Source organism: Varanus komodoensis, unplaced genomic scaffold, assembly GCF_004798865.1.
Source record: "Varanus komodoensis strain SLA01 unplaced genomic scaffold, ASM479886v1 scaffold4, whole genome shotgun sequence".
Taxonomy (NCBI): Eukaryota; Metazoa; Chordata; class Lepidosauria; order Squamata; family Varanidae; genus Varanus; species Varanus komodoensis.
Genome location: NW_025335941.1, coordinates 33,044,490 through 33,053,570, shown reverse-complemented (window position 1 = coordinate 33,053,570; position 9,081 = coordinate 33,044,490).

Genomic DNA, 9,081 nt, shown 5'->3' with positions numbered 1-9,081 from the left:
AAGGGAAGGGAAGGGAAGGGAAGGGAAGGGAAGGGAAGACCCATGAAAAAGGAGCCAATATTGCCACTTTCTGGACTAGCTGTGGAATCTGAAAAGTGCTGAAAATGGTACAGAGAAGCATCAATTCAATACTTTTAAAAGGTCTTTTGCTGTTTCCCCCACTTTTTCAGTGCTTTCTGGTTGTCAATTCAGCAACAGTGTGCAAAGTAACCTATATGCAGTCACACTTTATCTACCAGCAAGTGACTCTCTATCCAATCCCTGAAATCCACAATGAAATTGCTTTCCTAGGTTTGGATGATGCAACAACCCTTCATGGATTCAAGAATCCCAAGAACAAGCCATGGGTTCTTAGGGTGCCGTGATCATTTAAAAAAAAATGCCACCCAGCTGGAAACAGTCTAGGTTTGAGTGACACAAATTCCTAATCTGGCTAATCAGCCACAGTCATTGTTGTGTCATGTGAATCTAGTCAGAGATTTCATACAGTATAAAGATACATTCTCCGTAACCTTATGCTGCATTCTGCTTTGCCTTCTTTCCATCCCAACTGCACAGAGGCATTTGGAAACATTTGACCTGTAAATGTTAAGTTGCTAGAATCTAACAGAGACTTGGTATTATCAATAAAGTTACACAAATTATTTGTGAATCACCACAGCACAGAGACAAATCAAAGTACATTTCTAGTAGAGCTTGAGATGGGGAACTAAAATTCAGAAAGCACAGTTCAGGAATAATGATATGTGTTCACAAAGTAGGCACAAATATTTTACTTAGGGGGAAAAACACACGATCAAATGAAAACGTGAATTCTCCCATGGGGTTTTCATTAAGTTATAAAACTGGGATACTGTTGACTGAGCATGATCTTAAAATTACCTACTGTTACCAAATATATATATATATATATATATATATATATATATATATATATATATATATATAATATATATCCATTTGTTCACCCTTGACTACTCAGTGATTGACTGGAAAAAGGAAAGCCACTAGTCCAATTCTGCAGTGCCCTCTTTTCTGGAAGTTAAAATTAAAAGAAGGCACATATTAATTTTTGTCTGATGAAATTGTAATAATGTAACAGATAACTTATTGCATGTAATAAAAAGAATCATTCCTTAATATCTGCATTGCATCTTGGTCCATGCTTGCTTGTTTACTTAAAGTGCTTTTGTCTTATTCTGTTAGCAGCAGCAGCAGCAACAAAATAACCTACACATAAGTTGGACACAGCATTGCTATCAAGGGCATTTCCAAACACACATACTGCTGTTTTTGGAGAGAGTAACAAAAGTATATCTTGTTACAAGTATATCTTGTTCAAAGCTATAACAAGTCAAATATTCTACTCAACATGCAGGTTGCAGGATGCAGCTCAATGCAGTCCCAGCATCTCTAAGCAAAGTTGAAAGAGGTCCCTGGAATGCTGCTGCTAGTCAACAAAGATGATCCTGGGACAGTGGACCAATGCTCTGAGTCAGTGTAAGGTAACTTCCCATATTTCAATGCATTGTGTCGACTTCTGAATGTTGACTGCTAAGTGTGAATATGTTGTTTTTTAGGTCTTCCTGGTGATCAGAATGCTTTGAAGTACCAGTGTGCCAAGTTTCAGCTTCCTGTGCGCTGTAGAAGTACCTTAACCATTTGGGATTTCATGCAGCCCCTGTAGAGAAGTTACCAGGGAAGGACACAGGGAAAGGAGGGCTTATAAGCACAGTGTGAAATCCAAAGCAATCAGTGCTGCACATCAGTTTGGGAGATGCAGGCCTGAGTGGTTTGTCTGAAGTTTTCCAAGAACATACTCCTCAACCATGCCAATGCTTGACTTGCATACATGTAGGCCTACATGGCATGTACATGGGACACAGGTCAAGGTCCACAGGGAGAAATGTGGCTTTCCCTATGAATGCTTATTGTACCAGGCATGCTAACTTGCATGGATACCTTGCAAGAGCAATTTTTCTAATGTCCCATTTTCAGGTTTCCCTTGAAACATGGGTGCTTTTGGACTGCACATGTGCCAGAGTCCCCATTTCTTGTTTTCAGATTTTTCTAGCAATTGGGAAGCTTTGGACATTTCAGCTAAGTAAAGGGAAGTGACTTAATATATTCATGCAAGCACCCAGTCCTGATATTACTATATTCAAATTACCATGCCGTATAGCTTCCATGTAGCCTAAACTGCCTGATCTTGCCTAATCTTGGAAACTAAGCAGGGATTGGCCTGGTTGAAATCTGGATGGATGACTTGTGAACTGTCTAGAGAGCTTCAGCTATGGGTAGAATAGAAATGTTAAGTAACAACACCACCAACAGCAACCACAACCACCACCATGATCTTGTTCAAAGCTAAACCATGGGCAATGCAATCCAGTGAGGCTGCTCACAACCTGTCAAAGAATGGCAGGCATCCTATAATGGGAGGAAAGAAGCCTGGGGATGAAGGTTGCATCTCCACTTCTCCCATGCTGCAAAATACTTTGGCAGTCAAATTTAGCTAAGCGTTTTCTCTGGAACACTAGGAGAGGAGGCTGAAGCACCACCAGGATACTTTGTATCCTGGCAACCCTTGTTGCTTCCTCTCCTCTCCTGTCTATAAGGTCACTCCTGCAACCTCAGAGTCACATTTTTTTCCATGCCAACTGAGAGAGGACAACACTCTAAGTTTTGAGCTTAGCCCCAGCCTTGGAGCAAGTTTCTGAGGTCAAAGCTGGGATCCCAGTCTCTGTGGCCATCAGGACTCAGTCTAGTGTCCATAGGATTGTGCGCTAAAGCACACTCAACTTAGGAACTCTTCAGCCCATAGAACAATCCCAACTTTTCCAAAAACCAATTAACAGGCATCCTAGATAGTACCAGAGAGAAACTTTAGAAAACAGGAAGGCCGCTAATAGATACTGGAGGTTTGTAGTTCCAGAGTTCTTATTAAGGGATTCTCTGCAGAACAGGGAAAATGGCAAAACATCAATAGGTATTCGGGCTTTGACCTGGGTCTCAGGTCATTCCATTATCCTGAGTACAACGCCGTCCTCCTAAAGGGAAATACAGTCTAAGCAGAGTGCTTTGGCAGCTGAATCTGCAGGTCTCTAAAGCATTGATTTATTGTTACTGATGTAGCATGTGGCGCTGACACATGCCCGGTTTCTCCTGTAGTTGCAATAATAACTTCCAGCATCCTTTATCACACACCAAGTGAAGCTATTCAGCTGGCTCATTAAAAACCAAATTCTGCTGTTTCTTATAGAGACACACTTTCCCCTGAATTCAAAGGCAGATTCAGTTTAGCTACAGGAAAGTTAGACTTTGTTCATTTTACATTGAACTTAAGTAACAAGCCTGTGAATTATGTTGAAAATGTACTCTGCACTTCTACAGATTGTCTCTGTGAGTAAAAAAAAGAAAAAAAGTGTATTTAATTGAGCATTGAGGGATCTGATATCAATGATTCCTTCCAGCAATATTAGGTGAGTTGAGTAAGAAAGGTGGTTACACACGAAAGTCCTACCAATTTAAAATATGATGGTTTTGAAGACACCTTCCCTAGAAGACTTTACACTTTTAACTTGACTTTCAAATTTTTTTCTTCAGGGCCATGGTAAAGAGCGGAATTCAGAGTAGGTTTGAATGTTACCTGCTGAAATTAGTCACTGGGAGCACACACCTGTTCTAAGGAGGCAAATTTGAACCTTGAAACTTTCCAAATAGGGTGGATTGTGTTGTGCATTTCATTCTAAATGATAATCTAATATCCCACCTTTCTAACTAAAGGTAATATTCAACCAACATAGGACATGCTTGTTTTATGTATCCATCTAAATATTGAAATCATTTTGTTTCTTACTTTTTAAATGTACAGGCTTGCATCCCATCTTGCCCTTCATTCACATCAGATGGTGTCATTTCCATCTACTCTGCTGTCTTTCTGCAAACTCTCCCCCTTCCCACTCCAATATCCCAGACCATTTCCAAGTGTTCTCTTCCTTAACCCAAGGAAATTTCCATGGAATTCACAAGAAGTGAGGAAACAGGAAAGCCGTTGTGCGAATGCTGCTTTATTCACAGATGCAAAGTTAGGATATAAACCAACCCAACCAAGATATTATTGGAAACCAAGTAACAGAGAAAGAACACCTGTGTATTGTAGAGGGCATTGGTGCTATATCAAAGAGTTTCCACTGCTGTGCCAAATGCCCAAATGCCTAAATAAGATGCCATTGTTCTGATAAGTGCACTATTCATCTGCAAAAAGATGTGATTGCACCCAATTCTGGATTATCCTCATGGGGAAAATAAGATTGATACCAATTATGTCTCAATTTAGTATTAAAAATAAAATATTTGGGTATCTTGAAAATTGTACTTTAATTTCATTTTTTTCTAAACTGAGATTACTGACTTTATGGTTTTAATGAATCTGCTCATTTTTTAGAGTTATGATGCTGTTATCATTGAATGTCCACCACCCTTGAATCACTAGCTCAATAAATAAACCACCTCATGCCCACTTTCTGTATCAGTAGCTCTATGAGTACTAAACTGAAGTATGTCAAATAAATGGATAAATCCTAGAGGATTAAAAGACAGGATAGAAATATATTGTATGTAGCCTGGTCAATGTTAAATGTAATGTTAAGAAGCAGGCTGTTGTTTCATAAGAGCAAAGAAAAAGCTGATATTTGGATTAGGCAGAAAATGTAAGCCAGCAAAGCAGAGATTCAGAAAAATGCAAGAAAGCTTTAACTAGTGGTTGGTAATTTATTTTTAAATGATTTGTAGGGCACCTTTAAGATTGAAAGTGAACCGGGCTTGTGTTTTATAAATCAAACATGTAAGTATGATGCAACCTCAGATCAGATGTGACAACCTGCTGAATTTAAGCATATAAGCAGAGGAAAAAAGACTAACCAGGGTTCCCTCAGTAATGGCAGGTGAACAAAAAGAGGCCAGCACTGACTCTCCATCCCATGATGAGCCATGGAAAATGAGGCATACAGAAAACCATTCCCCAGCACTGCTTTCATGGGGGCCCTGCTGATCAAGGCACAGTCCATGGATAATATGAGGCTGGTAGAGGACGCCGGTGTACCAAGATCTGGTCTTCTCAGTGTTGGGTTGCTAGGGAATGCAGCCCAAAGCAGGCAATAAGATTCATCTAAGGCTAAATAACTAGACCAATAGTCAGCAAATACCATAAGGGAAAGTTCAAAAGAAGTTTGAAGAAAGAATTCAAGAGGGCGTAGTAATATGAACTTATTTTTGGAGCTCTGCTACAAAGGAAGAACAACAACAGAAAATGAATGGCTAGGTAGTTGTGTTCTATAGGGCTCTCGAATTCCTACTGCCACTAAGCTATACTGTTCATAAGAACACAGGTGTGTTTTTTGTTTTGTGGGAATTACAATTACACATTGTGAGATGTACTTTTAACCTAAAGGCCTTCAGTGTTCTAATTAATTCAGCCACTAAGACATCTTCAGATGAAATAGGCCACTGCTCTCAAATTCAGATGGTCTCCAAAAAGCCTTTGGAAGTGTCCATTGACCTTGATTGATGCTTTGTTAATTATCTCCTTAAACTGTGGGGAAGCAGATCAGCCTTTGCCATTGGCACAATAGTTCCTTCTTTTGTGCAATTCAAACCTACCATGAAATTTCTGCAACAGAAAAAAGATACTCTTCCATTGGAAAAAATAAACTAGGTGGAGAATAATGTAATATGTAGCTATACTGAACGGGCTGCGTCATGTATGACACAACAATACTGGTAATGTCCTGAGTCTACCTACCCCATACCCTACCCCAAAACTCTTTCTCCTCCTGAAAACTTTACAGTAGTGACATCTGCCTTGGTATGAAAAATACTTGTAGAATACCTGGATGTCCAAATTATAGGCCAAGTCAATATACTCCAATCAGCTGAGTCAACTGCTTTTTGATATGTCTCTTTACTGACCCAATCCCAATGCACACTAAACAATTGCAGGTAACTAGCCATGATCAGTTGCTGTATTTTTCTGACTCCAACCACTTCCGGCAGGGTGGCTTATCACAGGGGATAACCCATGACAACCCATGTTGTTTGCACCATAACAAACTGTTGTGTCACCCACCCCAAAGAGAGAAATTTTATTGTGGATGCAAGGATCAAATAGCAAGCTGCTCAGCAAGAGCATCAAAAGGCCCCTGTACCACCACCTGTGACTGCCCCTCCACTGAAGTCCAAGTGGCACTTTGGAGCAACTGGCACTGATTTGCTACCGAATTTTTATTTTTATATTTTTGTTCCAGAAAATTGTGTAAATGTGTTATCATTTTTCTTGCTTTTTTTCCTTGCATTTGTACAAGTCCCCTCTTCAGCTGTCTGTGAAGAGGCAGGAAGTTACTATTTCCCCTTTGGCATGGCTAAACATGTGGTGAAGTGTTGATAAGGTGGGCGGTACTAGTGTCTGTTCAGCATGTTAGATCAAGATTGCATTGCAAAACAGGAAATATGGCCCACCCCCCTTGGTGCACCTACTTTTGCTGCTTTCCCCTCTACTCATCCTTTCCAAGTGATAACTTGGCAACTGGTCCCTGGCAGCTGTGTGCAAATTAGTCTATATGCAGCTTTGCTGTGTCAAATTCAATGTATAATACCTACTACTCTGTCCCTGGACAGCTGAAACCTAGAAGGCAGTTGACCAGGCAAAAGTACTCATATCTGATAGCTGTAAGGCCATACTTGCAAAAGACCAAAAATAAATAATGATATTAATAACAATTATGAACACACTTGCATAATTTTCAAAGGCTGAATAGAAAAAGATATAACCTCAGATTCTGATGCTCTGAGAAAAAGAACCCAAAGAGGTGGGTGAAAAAGCATAGTGGTTGAAGAAGGTAGGCAAAGACAAGATGGGTTCTGCCATGATGATTGCTAGGTTATGTGTCAGAGCCAGTTGGAGGACTCAGGGGCAAAGCAAGCCATGGCATGCCTGATCATCTGTTGGGTATACCATAGGCTGATCTGTGAACAACCTACAAGGAGGAGGTTACTCACAGGGTTGGTTAGCATGGTATTAATGCAGCTGATGTATGTTTGCCTGCAACTTATAGGTCAAGCATAGGCTTGCCACTCCTCTGCTGCTGTCTTGGGTTGGTGGATCCCGAGCCCCACAGCTGCTTCCCTCCTAGGATTCCAGCTCTGGGATGCAATGCCCAGCAGTAGGTGAGCAAACCACCTCCTCACATACAAGGCACTCTCTGACCTGTTTTCCTTCTCTTCCTGCTGGCAAACTGCCTCACATCTAAGTCTCCAAGGTGAAAAATGATCATCTTGGAAAAGACCATGGGGCAGATCAGTCCCCATATGAGAAAAGGCATCAGTGGAGCTTCCAGCCAGCAGCTCTAGCAAATAAATGCAAATGCTTAATTGGTTGATAAGCTGCAAGCACCTGAAGTCTCAAGAGCACATTCGCAACTGTGAGATTCCTATTATTTTGGGTCCTAGATAGCACTCGGCAGCTGCTTTCACAATTAATACAAACACCTTATGATGCTTTGCATTATGGTAAGCAAGATATAAATGATTGACTTATTTTTCTCTTTCTAGAAGTATTCTAATAATAATAGAATATTATCTGTATATATGCATGATAAATACGCTTTAAAGATAATTGTTAAGACGACTAAATCTGACAAGCTCTGATTTAATAAATTCATTTCCCTCATATGTTCTGATAAAATTTTTCAGCCCAAATTATTTTTTTTCAGAAAAAGAAAAGAAAAAAGAGCAATTGCTATGATGTGACTTGAATGAATAATGTGTACTATGCATTACCAGCCCTTCAGTGCTAAGTAGCATGTTCCCCATAGCATGGAAAGCAGTGTATTTGGTAAAGTTCATTTCCATTATATTTGCATTGAAGCTTGTAACTCCCAGGAATTTAATGATTTAAGCTTTACTTGTTACACATGGTTTTAAATAAATATAAACATGCAGTGTTGTGTAAGGCAATTTAGACTGTGTTTCAGAACACCATAGAACTTACCTTTTCTATTTTAATGGTTACAGCTTTTCAATGAAAAAAATTATTAAGCACATGGTTAAAGTGAACATTTGAGATGATTTGCAGGTTTACTGTGATGGAAAAAGCAGCCTGGCAGACCTTGAAATTAGTGTTTGGAGCTGTGCTGACTCAAGGAGAAACACAAAAAAAAAAAAAAAACAGGTTTTATTTTAATTATATAGTTCTATTTACAAAGCTACCTTCAATAAATAAAAAACATACTTTTGTTTAAAAGAAGATTTCTCCAAATGGAGAAACAACAAAGATTTGGATTTATATTAATACAAAAAATGAATCCATATGATTAGTAAAATAGCCATAACTACTTTAGTTTCTTAAACATTAGGGAAAACAAAATATTAAATTAGGAAAGCTAACTTTTTTGAATGGCTGCCACAAAAATAAAAATAAACAAAATTGAAGATATGCTACTTGCACATGTTATCCTGTTTTAAATGGGCATATATGAAGAATCCAATCCTTTAATATGTCTCAGAAATGTTCCATTCCATTCATATAAAAGAATTTGGCTGTACCTACTGGCACTGTACAATGGTCTTTATGATTTTATCCTATGTTTTAAACAAAGCTATAGTAAGCAAAGGGACATGCGGGTGGCACAGTGATTTAAACTGCTGAGCTGCTGGGCTGATTGAAAGGTTGACAATTCGAATCTGCAGATGGGGTGAGCTCCCATGCTTTGTCCCAGCTCCTGCCAACCTTGCAGTTCAAAAGCATACAAATACAAGTAGATAAAAAGGCACCACTTCGGTGGGAAGGTAACAGCATTCCGTGCACTTCAGTGTTTAGTCACGCTGGTCTCATGACCACGGAGACTGTCTGCGGACAAACGCGGCTCCCTCGGCTAGGAAACGGAGATGAGCACCGCCCCCAAGAGTCAGATATGACTGGAATTTAATGTCATGGGGAAACCTTTACCTTTTATAGTTAAGCAAGGCAAACAGAGTGATAGATACCAGATTCCAGATATACAGCATGGGATAAATCCACTGAAT